Source organism: Molossus molossus, unplaced genomic scaffold (genome assembly GCF_014108415.1).
Source record: "Molossus molossus isolate mMolMol1 unplaced genomic scaffold, mMolMol1.p scaffold_m16_p_6, whole genome shotgun sequence".
NCBI classification, from domain to species: Eukaryota; Metazoa; Chordata; class Mammalia; order Chiroptera; family Molossidae; genus Molossus; species Molossus molossus.
Genome location: NW_023425399.1, coordinates 99,922,466 through 99,939,450, shown reverse-complemented (window position 1 = coordinate 99,939,450; position 16,985 = coordinate 99,922,466). Strand labels below are relative to the sequence as shown.

At 42.7% G+C, this 16,985-nt stretch overlaps 1 protein-coding gene and 2 pseudogenes across 3 annotated transcripts in view; 1 reads left to right on the top strand and 2 right to left on the bottom strand.

The window, feature by feature from the left end:
* Positions 1-14,865, bottom strand: part of SMAD4 (SMAD family member 4) — a 67,852-nt gene extending 52,987 nt beyond the window's left edge. For all 3 annotated transcript variants that reach the window (XR_004957020.1, XM_036244217.1, XM_036244218.1), the window contains exon 1: positions 14,766-14,865. The gene's annotated coding sequence lies outside the window, so the exon portion shown is untranslated. The remainder of the gene's footprint in view (positions 1-14,765) is intronic.
* On the top strand, positions 3,503-4,000 carry LOC118618179 (annotated as a pseudogene).
* Positions 4,430-5,283, bottom strand: LOC118618178 (annotated as a pseudogene).
* Positions 14,866-16,985: the final 2,120 nt, after the last annotated feature.

Here is a 16,985-nt window from a genome sequence, read left to right as displayed (position 1 = left end):
GAAGTATTTCTAGACAGAACAGACTAGATGTTTTAATCAATTAAGTATAAGGGATGAAAAGGGACACTCAAAAGATGATCCATGCCCTTGCCGGTTTGGCTCAGCGGTTACAGCATCGGTCTGCGGACCAGAGAGTTTTGAGTTCAGTTTCCGCTAAGGGCACATACCTCGGTTGTAGTTTGTCTCTGGCCCCAGTTGGGGTTGTGTGGGTGGCAACCACTCGATGTCTCGCTCTCACATAGATGTTTCTTTCTCTCTCTTCCTCCCTCTCTCCCTCCTGCTCTATTTGAAGATAGATACAAAAGTGTCCTCAGGTGAGGATTAAAAAAAAAAAAAAAGATCCATTTCCTAGATTATTATTATTATTTTTTTAAATCTTCACCCAAGGATATTTTTCCATTCATCTTCAGATAAAGTGGGAGGGGGAGATAGAGAATGACAGAGAGAGAGAAACATCAATGTGAGACAGACACACCGACTGGTTGCCTCCCAAACTACCCCAATCCAAACCGCAACTGAGGTACATGCCCTTGGCAGGAATCAAACCCGTGACTCTTTGGTCCATAGGCCAATGCTCTAACTGCTGAGCCAAACCAGCCAAGGTACATTTCCTAGACAGATTAACTGAATGATGACAGAATAATACTTAAGAGGTTAAGTATGCTAAGTTTCAAAGAGCTCAAGAGAGAAGCCCATCTGAAAGTCTCTAACATACAGATATTAGATCATCACTGTTTGTTGGGGAGGGGGTGCTGTCCTGTGTATAGAACAAACAATCCTATGGTGACTGGGGTAATGGGAGGTAGAAAAAAATCAGTAAAAGGGACAAAGGTTTGTTCTTTTATCTATCCACCTATTGTGTTTTGTCTCTAGCCTTGTTTTAACCTGATGTTGACCTTAGGTCTAATAGCAGTTCCATAGACAACCAAGCTAATTAAGTTATTCTCTAAAACTAAAAAGGCTGAGTGCTGGCCTGAAGGGCTCTTGTGAAATTCATAAACTTTAGTTAACAAAAGTTGGTATGTTTTTATTTCTCAGATGTCTGTTCACTTTTGAATTATTGGCTGTATTATATATGAAACAAACATGAGTATACTTTCTAGAAGTTATAGGTATTTTGATTAATGATCAATACACTATTATAGAAATATATGTGAAAAGTGTTTAACAAGGAAAAAAAAGTCTGACCTAGTGAAATATTACTAGGAAGAAATTCTAATCATAGGCTTACAGTAAGCAAGAAAAAAAAAGGATGTGCAGGCTTAGTTCAGCCTGCAGTAACAAGTTGCTGCCTTGATTCTTTTTTTTTTTTTTTAAATCCTCACCCAAGAATATTTTTTCCATTTATCTTCAGAAAGAGTGGGAGAGAAACATCAATCTGAGAGAGACACATCAACTGGCTGCCCTACACACAACCCAACCAGGGCCAGGGAATGAACAACAGCTGAGATACATGCCCTTGACCAGAATCGAATCCGTGACTCTTTGGTTCATGGGCCGACACTCTAACCACTGAGCAAACCAACCAGGGCTGCAGTCTTGATTCTAAACAGAGGAACATTTGAGAGCGGAGGTTCATCACACTGAGGGCAGTTAAAGAAGAACCCCCAAAAGCACAAAGAATTATAGACACAGGTATTAATGGTTATAAAAACTTGAGAGGGGAATAATGCAATCAGTAGATTTTGTGATAACCTTTATGATAACTACAAGAAACAAATTTAGCCTGGCCAGTGTGGCTCAGTGGATTGAGCGTCACCCCATGGACTGAGAGGTCCCAATTCATTCCTGGTCAGGACACATGCTGGGTTTGTGGGTTCCATCCCCAGGAGGAGGCATGCAGGAGGCAGCTGATAGATGTTTCTCTGTAACATCGCTATTTCTATCTCTCTCTCCCTTCCTCTCTCTCTCAAAAATAAAAAAAGTCAATATAAATATATTAAAAAATAAATAAAAGAAACAAATTTAGAGTGTGCTTGTTTACCCATAGGTCTTAGATTTAAATGTCATACTACAACAGCATGGTGACTGGGGGAAGGGTTGGAGGGAGGTAGAAGAGGGTAAAGGGGCAATAGTGACAGAAGATGACCTGACTTTGGGTAGTGAACACACAATACTATATACAGATGATGCATTATTGAGTAGTATACCTGAAACCTATATACTTTTATTAACCAATGTCACCCCAATAAATTCATTAAAAACTAAAGTAAGTGTCATATTGGTATACCAGCTTCACCTTAAATAATCTTATTTTAAAATTAACATTTTTCTGGATAAATTACAGGTTGTTAGAAGAATCAACAAAGTTCATACCTGTTTATTTTGTCTGCCAGTATATAATTTGACTTTCTAAGGAGAATTTCCCCAACTGGGCAGGTGGGACAATCCCCAGCGTGACTAACCAAAGCCACTACCTAGCCATATTAGTTGTTTCAAAGATAGGCAAGGACCCAACTCAGGCCAATGATACAGCTCCAGGATTTCTGACAGAACTGCAGAGTGAAAAAAAAAAGCTCCTTCTCTGAGAGACTTGGAGCTGGTAGAGTAGTTAGCCTTGAGCCTATCTGAGACTTAAAATAGCCCGGCCAGTTTGGCTCAGCGGTTAGAGCTTCGGCCTGCAGTCCAGAGAGACCCGGGTTCAGTTCCCGCTGAGGGCACATACCTCGGTTGCAGTTTGTCCCCGGCCCTGGTTGGGTCGTGCGGATGGCAGCCACTCGATGTGTCCCTTTCACATCAATGTTTCTCTCTCTCTCTGAACAAAAAAATGGAAAAATGTCCTTGGGGGAGGGAGGGAGGGAGGGGGGGAGGGAGGGAGGGAGGGGGAGGGAGGGAGGGAGGGGGGAGGGAGGGAGGGAGGGGGGAGGGAGGAAGGGAGGGGGGAGGGAGGGAGGAAGGGAGGGGGGAGGGAGGAAGGGGGAGGGAGGGAGGGAGGGAGGGAGGGAGGGAGGGGATAGAGTCCTAATAATACTGGCTGGTTGTGACCCTGATCCAGCACTCTGAGGCTGGCTCTATTTCCAGACCAAGCCAATGAAATTTCCTTTTTACTTAAATTTGACTTCTACGTGTTTCCCAGTATGTAATAACTGAACAAATATTAATAACATTCTCAGAACTAGCAGTGATGTAATATAAATCACATAAACAATGGAACCAAGCAGTAATCTAGTCAATACAAATAACTAGTTACTTTATTTTTTCTTTTTTTCTTTATTGATTTTAGAAAGAGAGGAAGAAAGAGGGGGAGAGAGAGAAACATGGATGAGAGAGAACATCAATTGGCTGCCTCCTGCATGCCCCTCACTGGGGATTGGGCCCTCAACCTGGGCATGTGCCCAGACCGGGAACTGAACCGGCAACCTCTTGGTGCATGGGTCAATGATGCTCAACCACTGAGCCACACCAGCCAGGCATAACTAGTTACTTTAAAATAGCAGCTGTTGACCAGGAGCTGCCCTGGCTCTGGCGCCCAGGCAAGGCGGCCTTGGGGTGGGGAGCCTCCCCTGGTGAACTCCACTTCAGCTCCCCCGGTGTGATCTCGAGTCGGTGAGAAGTACCCTACTGCTTCTACCCTTCCAACCTACCCCCAAGGAAAAGGTTGCCCTGCTGTGCTCCATCACCTTCTCCTAAAGATGCATCCTGACTTATCTGCACACTTGCACACTGAAGAAGCAACGTCTTGATTAACTTACTTAAGGAATGTCACAAAAATCACAGCATTCTGAAATTTTTTGGTCATTGCAATGATCTTGATTGGGAGATGAGAAAATGCTTGAAGAATGAGTACATGGAAAAGAGGACCAAGAGCAGGGAGCACGGCAATGCAATGCGAAAGAGACTTCATAATCCTCCAGTGGAATCTGAATCATAAATTATATTTTCACTGGATGCCTTGGCTGAGAGAAGACCTCAAGACTCTTGTTTGATAACTGAAAGAATCCTATCTCCTTTGGACTCCAGAACTTTTGAATAGCCAGTAACCCATGAGAAATCGAGCCATAGAGAAATACGGAAATCCTGGATTCAGAATATTTGTTAGGCAGAACCTTTAGTACTCTGATTCCTTTACCAACCCACCTGACTTTTAATATGTTTCTTTCCTTTGCCTACAACCAGTTAACGTTTGAGTAACCTGTCTCCCTCAATAAAATAATTGACTTTAATAATAAAAAATAAATAAAATAAAATATCTGTCAAACTGTTCTTAGTTCTCCTTTTCTTTTTTCAATTTTTATTAATTTATTTTTGTTACAGATGTTTCTCCTTTTTTACATTCTTAATTATTATTATTATTTTTGTTGTTAATCCTCACCCAAGGATTTTTTTTTGCTGCAAAAAGCTTTACTGTTTCTATTTGGTCCAATGCATGGGAGAGGGCTCCAGGGTGGTTAAAAGAAAGGCTAGTGGTTTCAGAGAGAGGCTCAGGCAAAAGCCAGACACTAGGGGAATGCAGAGGGGCCCCTCAAAAGCCTCTGGGCTCCAAAGGTTCCTAGTTATGCTTGAGGGTGAACCTTTCAAAGAGATACTACTTGCCCAGCCCAGCCTGGGGGCCTGCCAGCCAGTGGAGGTTAGTCAGATGGTCACCCATCTTCTTGATGAGTTTCACCTCCTCCTCCCTAAGTGGCTTTCCAGGAAGTCACAGAGATGAGGGTCTGCAAGGATAGAACCCAGGGCATGCAGATCCAAAAGGGTTTGGTTCAAGTTCTTCTCCAAGGCCACAGTGGCTTCCATGGCATCCTCAGTTTTGCCCCATTCATCATGGGAAGGCTTCACCACATCCTGGAAGAGAACACGGCCACCGCGCTCACTGGTTCTGCAGCTTTAAGAGATACTCAGCACCCTCAGACTTCTTTGCCAATTGGCGAAGTAGCCCGCGCCCTCCAGAGCCTCATTGTCATGGTTGCAATAGAAGCCCAGAGAGAGGTAGGTGTGGGAGGCCCACAGATGCAGGTTGGCCAGGCGATTCACCACAGCCTCCACCTCAGTGGAATAGTTCAGACAAACTTGGGAGCTCATGGTTGTTCTGCAATAAAAAGTTCAGGTCAGAAAACGATGTTGGCTGGTCTCGGAGTCTGAGGCAGTTCCAAAGGTGATGATTGGAAAAGAGGCTGGAAGGGGGGGTGTCCCTGGGTCTGTTCAAACACTGTTGAAGCAAGAGACAGATCTGGGGGACACCAAGGGCACTGCCCAAGGATATTCTTACCATTGATTTTTAAAGAATGGAAGGTAGGGAGGAAGGGGGAGAGAAAAAGAGAGAGAAACGTGTATGTGAGAGACACATGGATTGGTTGCCTCCCACATGCGCCGGGACCAGGGCCAGGGACTGAACCTACAACCCTTGGCTGGGAATCAAACTCACAATCCTTCACTGCATGGGCTGACACTCTAACCACTGAACCACACTGGCCAGGGCACATTTTTAATTACTGAGAATTCCAGTCTTTGTTTATGTGAGTTATATCTATTGACATCTACCATGTTACTAATTAAAACTAAAAAAAGTGTATTTATTAAATTAGTTTAAAATAATAAACCCACTGTTAATATAAATGTCTTATGAAAAATATCTATTTTCCAAAACACACAAAGACATCAGTATTCAGACTGATTTTGTTTTCCGTTTTTGCAAATTCTTTAATGTCTAGCTTAAGAGAAGACAGTTGGACTCTCATCTGCTTCTGCATTGCATCTGTTGTCATGTGTTGTTTTGGTTACAGTATATGAAGGCCCAGCCAGTGTGGCTCAGTGGATTAAGCATTGTCCCATGGATGAAAAATCCCTGTTCACATCCAGGTCGGGGCACATGCCTGGGTTTCAGGCTCAATCCCCAGTGTGGGGTGTGCGGGAGGCAACCAATCAATGTTTCTATTTCTCTTTCCCTTCTTCTCTCTCTAAAAAAAAAATCAACAAAAACATATTTTTAAAAAAAAGTATATGAAGAAAATGTGCCTCACATAGGTAAGTAATTGAAAAAGAGAGGAGTATTTTAATGGCCTTTTAAGATAATAGATACTCAACTTTTATTCAATAACAAATGCAACAAATGGAAATTTATTTTTTAAATGTTCTTTTTATACAAAAATCCATTGGTCTGCATTGTATTTTGAATGGATCTCCCACCTGTGCATGATTTTGTAACATCACGCATTGCTCATTTGGGAAAATAGTGTAATGAGTTATACAGATCTTCCAAATGTTGAAATATTTTATTTTATGTATATACATTTTTTATAAATATATATCTATTTCAAATCACATACCTTAATATCACCATCAATCTCCTCACTCATTTTCAAGAAATACCTGCCAAATATCCAAATCTGTATAACTATGGTTTAGCTGTCAGCCATTCTTTTATGTAAAAATAAAAGTAATGTTCCATTAAAAAGCTCCTAGCCTGGCCAATGTGGCTCAGTGGTTAAGTGTAGACCCATGCACCAAGAGGTTGCCAGTTCGATTCCCGGTCAGGGCACATGCCCGGCTTGTGGGCCAAATCCCCAGTGGTGGGCGGGGGAAGGGAGGGAGGGGAGGCACGCAGGAGGCAGCCAATCAATGTTCCCTCTCATCAATGTTTCTGTCTCTCTCCCCCTTTTCCTTCCCCTCTCTTTCTCTAAAATCAATAAAGGGGGAAAAAACGCAGCTAGTTTGCCCTGGCTCGTTTGGCTCAGCAGTTAGAGTATCGGCCCGCAGACCAAGGGGTCTCGGGTTCAATTCCATCAAGGGCATGTACCTCGGTTTCGGTTTGGTCCCCAACCCTGGTTGGGGTCATGTGGGGGGCAACCAATCGATGTATCTCTCTCACATTGATGTTTCTCCCCCCCCCCCCACCTCCTATTCTATCTAAAAATCAGTGAAAAAGTATCCTTGGGTGAGGATTTTTTTTTTTTAAAGCAGCTATTTAGCCCTGGCCTGTGCGGCTCAGTTGGTTGGGTGTCCTGCCATGCATAGAAAGGTTTTGGGTTCAATCCCAGTTGTGTAGGAGGCATCCACGTTGATCTTTCTCTCTCTTTTTCCCCTCCCTCTCCTTTCCTCTCTCTCTAAAATAATAATTTTTTTTAAAAAAAGCAGCTAGTTCAGCTTGCACCTCAATTAAAGAAGTGCTTTTCATAGAGAATGAACCAAGTACTTTGATGTGCAGATGTACTTGATGCACGCTTTTATTTAATCACTGAATATTAAAAGAGATACACTCCAGGGAAAAGGTTTTAAATACTAAAGCTTTTTACTGCTTCACCAAGGATATTCTTAAGTGAAACTGGCTTTTTTTCCCTAATGCTTAACATGTGTGTTTGGCTGTGAAGAACACAATAAAGATTCATACAGTGCCACTAACTTGATTCATGCTAATGTGCCCGCAGTTTACCCACCACTGCTTCTTCACCATCAATGCAAATGTCCACACGGTAAAAAAGCAAATTAACACTTCAGTTTTATTATAAAAATAATTTTGACTTCATGAATGTTTTAAAAGAATAGGATCATGGGGACACCCTGCCCCCACCTGGAGTCTGTGGGCCACACTCTGGGAAACATCGTTTTAAAAAACTGGAAACCATCAAGTCATCTAGATTATTCTTTCAAAAGGGGGTTGTATTAGAATCCCCTGCAGATTAGCCCAGCCTTATTAAGTATATATCAAGAGTGGAGCCCTACCTTTATTTTTATTTATCTATTTTTTATACTCATCAGAGGACATTTTTTGTTCAGATAGAGTGGGATGGAGACAGAAGGAGAGAGAGAGAGAAACATCGATGTGAAAGGGACACATCCAATAGCTTCTACCCGCACGACCCAACCAGGGCCGGGGACAAACTGCAACGGAAGTACATGCCCTTGGCGGGAACCAAACCTGGGTCTCTCTGGACCGCAGGCTGATGCTCTAACCGCTGAGCCAAACCAGCCAGGGCTGGAGCCCTACCTTTAAAAAAAGCACTCTAGGAGTCTGAGGTGATGTCAGTTTTACAAGGCACTAATCTAGTCTACACGTTTCACTTTACAAATTACCAGAAAAGATAGTGAAACAAATTATAATATCATGAATATATGCAACTGATTAAAAGTAATTACACGGAAGTTATATCATTTTACTATTAGCCAGCTACACACCCATACACATAAAATTCTTCCTTCAACTAATTTTAGTAGGAAATATCTATGACATAGATACACCTAGTATGCTTATTATGTACGACGATTCCTGGTTTATCTTACCCCACTGAGTACTACTTCCGGCTACCCTTCCAGCAGATGATTCAATTACAATGACTGGCCATCTATTGATATCAAATGCTCTAGAACTCACTAGTGAATACCATTGATAATATCCTTAATTCAGTTTTACATTTAGAAATGTATTTTGACTTGATGCCCGGCCAGTGTGGATCAGTGGTTGAGTGTCAACTCATGCACCAAGAGGTCGCTAGTTCAATTCCCGGTCAGGGCACATGCCCAGGTTGTGGGCCAAATCCCCAGTGGGGGACACACAGGAGGCGGCCAATTGATGTTTTTCCTCATCGATGTTTCTGTCTCTATCTCCTTCTCCCTTCCTCTCTCTCTAAAAATAAATGAAGGAAAAAAGTTAAAAAAAAAAAAAAAAAGAGACATATTTTGACTTGAAAAAGACCTCAACTGCATATATATTCATCCACATTAAGCTAAAGAAGTCATACCTTACTACAAAGAAAAATATTTAGCAGCAGTCCTTTTATTCAAATCATAAATAAGATTTGCATTCTAAACATGCAAATTAGGGTCTAATGAATTTTAAGTAAATTACTCCAGTGCACCAATGATTGTAAAATAAAATCTGTACTGTATTAAAACAAATGAAGCAATAGGATAAGCATACTAAAATATCCTACACCTTTAAAATCAAGAGGTGCTTTTTAAAAATAACACAGATTCCCATGCCCCGTCCACTCCATTCCCAATTCTGAATCTTTGGTTGTTGAAATGGAGTGTGGGGAGGGAAAAAAGAATATTTTGTTTTATTTTTAAAAATAGTTCTTCAAGCCCTGGCCGGTTTGGCTCAGCGGTTAGAGTGTCGACCTGTGGTCCTGAGAGACCCAGGTTCGGTTCCCGCTAAGGGCGCGTACCTCAGTTGCAGTTTGTCCCCGGCCCTGGTTGGTCGTGCGGGTGGCAGCCACTCGATGTGTTCCTTTCATGTTGATGTTTCTCTCTCTCTCTCTGTTCCTCTCTCTCCCTCCCACTCTACCTAAACAAAAAATGGAAAAATGTCCTCAGGTGAGGATAAAAAAAAAAAATAGCTCTTCAAGAGACAGAGCTGCAATTGTTCTTAGACCTGGACACCTCAGGTGATATAGATGGAGAACTGAAGCTACCCTCACAGATGATCTCTGAAGAACTATCAACTACTTGAGCTTGTTGAGCAACTTTCTCAGAGTGTTCAAGTTAAACCTTGACATCAAAAGCTAAATCAAAGCAACTTGCATCTCAGGAACCAATGAAGTGACCAGTTAATTGGTGACTAGAAAATTGTATGGTTTCCAAACAGATTACCCCTATATAAAGACCAAGTTCCTTTGGGAGTTTAGATGCTAATTTTAGCACCTAAACAAAGTCTCTAAAAGGAGCCCAAGTAAGCATTTTTAGTGTACTTTAAAAGATCAACTTCTGAGTTAGGATAGTGATGATACACCAAACTCCCATTATGGGAAATACAGCATCCTAAAACTTGCTACCAGACAGTTCAAATGAATTAAACAATGAAAAGAATAAAATAAGGGAAAGAAGGAGAGATGAAGGGACAGACTTGAAAGCAAAACAAATGTGGCAATATTTTCAAGGGACCCAATAAGTTAGATGTGAGAAGATTACATTGTGCTACGTACATCACTGTATTAAAGACTGTAAATCTGACACAAGTGAAAAATTAAAAAATAAAAGTAAGAAAAAGTTAGCTCAACCACTTCACAACTCCTATCTGGCTATACCCCAACCCAACTGAATCAAAATTTCTAGGGGTGGGATCCAGCCATCAGAGTTTTGTAAAGCTCCCTAAGGGATTTCAAAGTAGAGGCAAGGTTGAGAACCAAGTTCCTTTGGGAGTTTAGATGCTAATTTTAGCACCTAAACAAAGTCTCTAAAAAGATCCCAAGTAAGTATTTTAGTGTACTTTAAAAGATCAACTTCTGAGTTAGGGTAGTGATGATATACCAACCTCTCATCATGGGAAATATAGCATCCTAAACCTTGAGAGTTAAAAAAAATAATAATAATAATTAAAAAGATGAACCCCACACAGTTATAAATTTCCCAGACTGCAAACAATTCTCATTTAAAATATAAACAATAAGCCCTGGCCGGTCTTGCTCAGTGGTTAGAGCGTCGGCCTGTGGTCCAGAGAGATCCGGGTTTGGTTCCCGCTAAGGGCACGTACCTCGGTTGCAGTTTGTCCCTGGCCCTGGTTGGTCATGCGGGTGGCAGCCACTTGATGTGTCCCTTTCACATGGATCTCTCTCTCTCTCTCTCTCTCTGTCTCTCTCTTTCTTCCTCTCCCTTCCTCCCACTCTATCTGAACAAAAAATAAAATATAAACAATAAAGTATAGTTTTTTAGCTTAAAGGCATTTACGATTCTCACCAAACTGAAACTAAGATGCAATAAATAGACATCGTTACAATTAGCCTCTGGTAGCTTTCTATCTTACCAATGGTATGATTTGCAGTAGCAAATAATCAAGACAAATTATAAGATTCTGAGTACCTAATATCCTAGTTTTATATAGGAAGGCACTACCCTCATTTTTATCCACTCTCATGGTTAAAATAAATTTTCCTGGATGCCAATCACACCACGTAATAGTGTCAAAGTGACACAACCCAAAATACCTTGTTCCTGAGAAAAAGAAATTCAGCTACATTCCCATCACCAAAATTACACATTTTAGAATGAGCAAAAAAATTCAAAAATTCTAAATATGACCCATTATCAAACATGTTTTAGAATATGATGATGCAAATGATGTAATACTGAAAGTCACGCAAGTGAATATTTAGACTTTTTTGTCAACTGTTTTAATTTCTCTTTTTAAAGCAATAGAATTTTCAACTATTGAGCAAAAAGCCCAAAATTTAATAATTTAACAAAACTGAATTAAATTCTGTTATGCTAACCTAAGTCCTTCTTTCATTTAGTGTAGAAAATAATGAAATTGCTAAAACTGATTCCTTTTATACATGATTAAACACTATCTGAGAGTCACCTTTAATCATCACTTAAAGTAACAAAACTCTGCTTAACCACACAGTCTTTCTAGGGAAAAAAAAGGAAAAGGAAATCCAACATGTACAATGAGCACTGAAAGGCTAACATAAGATGCTTAAAAAACCTTTCACTCTAAAATCACAGCATGAAAAATGAAAAAAGTTAGTAATGAGCTGGAGAGAATGAAATAGAAATGAAATAAGTTTAAACATAAGAAAAATAATGTATGTTCTTACCAAAAGAGGCAAAATTTTAGGCAAGATTAAATACACATTTTAGCCCTGGCCAGGTAGCTCTATTGGTTGAGGTGCTATCTTGATATGCTAAGGTTGCAGGTTAGATCTCCAGTTGGGGCACATACAAGAGGCAACCAACAAATGCATGAATAGATAGAACAACAAATTGATATTTCTCTCTCTTCTTCTTTCTCTCTCCCTCCCTCCCTTTCTCTAAAATCAATAAATAAAAAATTTAAATAAATAAATATACATTTTAAATATAATGAACAAAGCGGATCCTGCAGGGTTAACTGCCCTAGTAGAAGCCTCAGCAATTCACAGCTCAATTAGAATAGTGTCTAATGATGTTACTACACCACCAGCTCATTCAGGGAAAAAAAAACACACAACAATTTCCAAGCCAGAGAGCTGGAGTGTGACTGGTGTGACTGGGCAGCATAAATTAGTTTTATACTTGCTCTTTAATTGGAAGGTGGGGGCAGGGGAGTGGGAATCTGAAGGGAAATGCAGGAAAAAGAATTCACACACAATTTGGAGATAAAACTCAACTACAATGCAGTTTAAGAAAGTGAAGTATAGCTCTGGCCAGTGTGGCTTGGTTGAGTGTCCTCCCATGCACCAAAATGTTGCTAGTTCAATTCTTGGTCAGGGCACATGCCCAGGCTGCAAGCTCAATCCTTGGTGCGGGAATGCAGGAGGCAGCCTATGGATGCTTTGCTCTGAAATCAATGTTTCTCTCTCTCCTTCTCCCTTCCTCTCCCTCTAAAAATCAGTAAGTGTGTGTGTGTGTGTGTGTGTATTTTTTTTATCCTCACCCAAGGACATTTTTCCATTTTTTGTCCAGGTACAGTGGGAGGGAGAGAGAGAAACAGAGAGAGAGAGAGAAACATCGATGGGAAAGGAGCACATCGAGTGGCCGCCACCCACACGACTGACCAGAGCCGGGGACAAACTGCAACCGAGGTACACGCCCCCAGCGGGAACCGAACCCGGGTCTCTCAGGACCGCAGGCCAATGCTCCAACCACTGAGCCAAACCAGCCAGGGCAGTAAGTATATTTTTTAAAAAAGAAAGTGATAGTGAAGTATAGGTTTTTACAAAGATCTGCTGCTTTCTAGTATAAGCAGAATTCCTTCAAGCAGCAGAGCCATTTGGTCAATGATCCATATAAAACTTATTCTGAAAAATTTCAAAGTGACTTTCTCAGTACAAATTTTCATTGAACTCGAAACCAATTTAAAGTTTTTTTCTAAGCTCAAGATTAAAATGAAGTCATTTAGGCATTTAGCTGAACACTTAAGTTTTAACTTAGGCACCCCCATTTCAAACATAAAACAAGATGCAATACCTCTTTAAAGCAACCTTCCCAAAAACCTGGAATGCAAAGAAAGCCACTTCTATTAATAGACTCACAAATGACATATCAATTTTGTCTAGAAAGCTTTTAGTTTTAACTCCAACAACTTAAACCTACATAATTCATCACCACTTTTAAACCTAAATATACTCCAAATCTTAAATGCTTGGCCAGCTTGTATTATTACATTTGTTCTGTAATAAACCCAATTAAGAAAACAAATATCATGACATTATCAAAGGAACAATAAGAAATAATTTGTTTTGTTTTTATATATACTTTTAAATCCTCACCAAAGGGTACTTTTCTTTCCATTTTTATTTTCAGATAGAGTGGGAGGGAGGGAGAGAGAGAAACATCGATGGGAGAGAGACACATCAACTGGTTGCCTCCCACAGGACCCCACCAGGGCAGGGGACTAACCGCAACCAAGGTACCTGCCCTTGACCAGAATCTAACCCGGGACTCTTTGGTCCCCAGGCCCACGCTCTACTGCTGTGCCAAACCGCCGGCCAGGGCAGAAATCATATTTTAAAATGTTAACTATATCAATCATTTACAACTTGAAATGTCACGTTCTAACTTTCCAAAAGAGAAACTAAATCCTTAGCAGGAAAGTTACACACTAGAATTTCATATGCTACATTTCAAATGAAATACATTTAGTCTCAGTACAACACAGCAAAGGTAATTTCTAAAATCCACAATAGAAAGTATTCAAATGTACTCTTCCAAATAATATTACTTTGTGAAAGTACGTATTTCTGAAATTATGTGTTTTCTATTAAGGCTAAATGGTTTCTTCCAGCAAAAAGTACTCAGCCTACTTTTTAAACACCAGAATAACCAAACTGCTACTGGAACTAAAAGGATGCTAACTCTGTCAAAAGTCAAAGGTTGTTAAACAAAAATTAGCCAAGACTACCTGCCTTTAGAAAATCAAAGTAATTAAAATGATTCCACCTTATCTTATATTTATTATTCCTAAATAATAGGCAGTTTCACCTTAAACTATGGTGCAAAAACTAAAGCCACTAAGAAATTGAATTCAAAATAAATTAATAAGAAACAAATATATGCACTTTAAAAATTCACTAGGGTTCTCAGGGGGAAAATAGCTATCACTCTTCAAGAGGGTTTTTTTAAAACCTCTCTATACCTGCAAAGAAACCTTTCAAGTTAACTAAACACACCCATTTCTTTGAAAATCTAGGTTGGGGTAAGTGATGGAGGAGCCACCGCCCTCCATCCTACACCAATTTCACACCCAGTACTTGTAGCCCTAACAATAAGATAAACTATATCTTTTTTCTTTAATTAGAGGCTGGGCGGGGGTGGGGTGGGGTGGGGGGGTCAGTTAGGTGCTAAGATTATTGTAGATGATGGCGGCATGCAGTAAACACTCCAAAAGTAAGTCAACAAATCACAGCCAGAACGTAAATTAGAATGACACAACCAGGAAGAAAATAAGGGACAAAGAGAAAACAAAAATCTGCTCGAGCAAAGAAATGAAGACGGGCCATTTCTAACTTGCATCGAGCCACCCAAGGCAATCAATCCACCACTGCGACTCAACGCGCTCGCCACAGCGGACAGAGCAACTCCTCAAGAACAACAAAGAGGAGCGGCGGCTGCAGCCGGAGTCCCCCTCCGACTTTCACTTGATTCTGCGACAAACTGCGAAGGAAGCTCGGGACCGGCGGGCCGACCCCGGAGCCCAGGGACGCGAGGCACCGCAGCCCGGCCCAGCCAGACCCGCCGAGGAGACCCTGGCCCGGCCCGTCAAGCGACCAAGCTCACTCACTCCGCGCGGACCGCCGGCTCCCGCGCGCTCCCCGCCGCCGCCGCTGCCGCCGCCGGGAGCCCGCCCCGGGGCGGGGGAGCCGCGGGAGGGGTGCGCGGGCCCGGCCGGGGGAAGAAGGGGAGGGGACATGGCGTGTTACCTGGGCTCGGACGATGGCGAGGGGAGTTCGCTCTCCCGCCGGAGCCAGTCCGCGAGGGGACCGGGCCCGGAGCGCTCCTCGGCCCCCGCCCGAAGCGTCCGGGCCGGGCCGCCCCGCCTCGGCGCTGCGCTGCTGCCCGCGCGGACCGGGCCGCCTCGAGCTCCCGGGCCGCCCCGCCGCGGGGGAGCCTCTCTCGCGGGGCGTCCGGCTCCCCTCACCCGCTCCCGTCCCCTGGGCGGCCACGGAGCCGAGGGGAGGGCGGGAAGGGCTTCTTGAGGAGAGCGGGCGGGCGCGAACGCGGGCTCCGCCACCCGAGCCGCTCCGTTACCGCAGCGGCGACGACGACCAGGGCCGAGGTGTTGCTGCCAACTTGTCGAGAGGACACTGAGCATGCGCGCGCGGAGACCACATCCGGGTAATTTCAGGGTTTGGCCCTTTCCTCCCCCCCGCAGCTTTCCTTTCTCCCGGCTGCCCCCGCCTCCCGCCCGGAGTGACGGGAGGGTCGCTCTGCGCAGGCGCCCGTGGCGAAGCACCAGTCCGCGGGCTGCGCAGAGTCCTGGCCTGGGATCCGGCCCTGGAGGGAACGATCACGAGAGAAACTGGCATCCCTTTGCAAAAAGTACCCGAGCAGCAGGGGACAGCGCGGCGTATAGTGGGCGTCCAGTACGTGCTTATAAATAGCGATCGGCGGGGCTTTGTTTTTGAAGACCTCTGTGCGCACAAAAATTAGACTTTAACAGCTAGCGGTTTACTATGGGGAAAAAAACAAACAAACTCGTGATGACTGCACCTTCCCTTTCCACCAGCCCTGGATCACTAGATTCTAAGGTGTTTAAATTCGCAAGACTGCCCCTTGCACAAGATAGTCAAGGAATCACACACGAGAGACTGGCCAAGTGTTTGTAAAAGTTAGTGGTTATTGTTGGAAGAGATTTAGAAGGAATGCCAGAGAAGGGACCTTTGAGGACCTACAACATACCTGTTAACTAGGTGCCTGTTGGGTAGGGAAAGGCCTAAACTCTGTTTTTGATTTTATACTTGTTAACTTGAAATTTTTATAAGCAGCATGAATTTCTTTTATATTTAAGACGTTTCATTAAATACATACTGTGTGTGTGTGTGTGTGTGTGTGTGTGTGTGTGTATTTCCCCCCACCCCTCATCAACCAGGAAATACTTAAGTTGGGGATCCCACCAAGACTAATTAGAAGGTTCTGAAGTTATCTAGTAAGTCATATGGCCCAGAAACTCTAGTCCCCCTCCTACTTTTCACACCGTGCTCCACCCTCTAGCCCCATGTTGTCCTTGGCATCTTAGCCATAGCCCCTCTTCTACCAGAAAGCCTCTAAAACTGTCCTCTTTACTGGTGTTCCCTTACCCCTTGGGTTCGTGAAATCTTTCTAAGACTAGTTTTGTACAGATAGAGTGGGAGGGAGAGAGAGAGAGAAACATCGACGTGAAGGGACACATCGAGTGGCTGCCACCCGCACGACCAACCAGGGCCGGGGACAAACTGCAACCGAAGTACGTGCCTTTAGCGGGAACCGAACCCGGGTCTCTCCAGATCGCAGGCCGACGCTCTAACCGCTGAGCCAAACTGGCCAGGGCTCTAAGACTAGTTTTAAGGGAATTCATTTCCAGATTTTCCTGTTATCTGTACTATTTTCTAAAATTTCTCAGCTTCAGAAAGCACCAGAAGACATTCCATCCCCTTTCAAAACTGTCTTTCTCCCACCTTAGAAAAAAGTAAAATTCTCACCCATTTCTAAGGTGCATTGACTCAGCATGTAAAGACCTCCAGGGTAATTCAAAGGGACAATTCAGAAGTTGGTGTCGGCTGAGAAAGTAAACTACCCAAATTAATAGGTTATAAATTATTTTGCAAGTCAGGTGGTTTTCACTTCTTTGCTATCAACAAAATTGAAGGAAGATCTAGCTAGATGATTTGATGATTGATCAACATGTGATTCTTAGACAATAAACCTCAGTTGGGGTTAAAAGAATGGAATAATATTGATATAACTAAACTTCTTCCATTCCCATGTGTATTAGTTAATCTGTTCCTGTATAGCAATGTTACCACAGCAGCTTTAAACAACACCAATTCATTGGCTCAGTTTCTGTGCATCAGGAGACCACAAGTGGCTTAGGTGGGTCCTCTGCAAGATCACAAAGGGATGCTTGACTGGGAAAGGATCCACTTCCAAGCTCACGTGGTTGT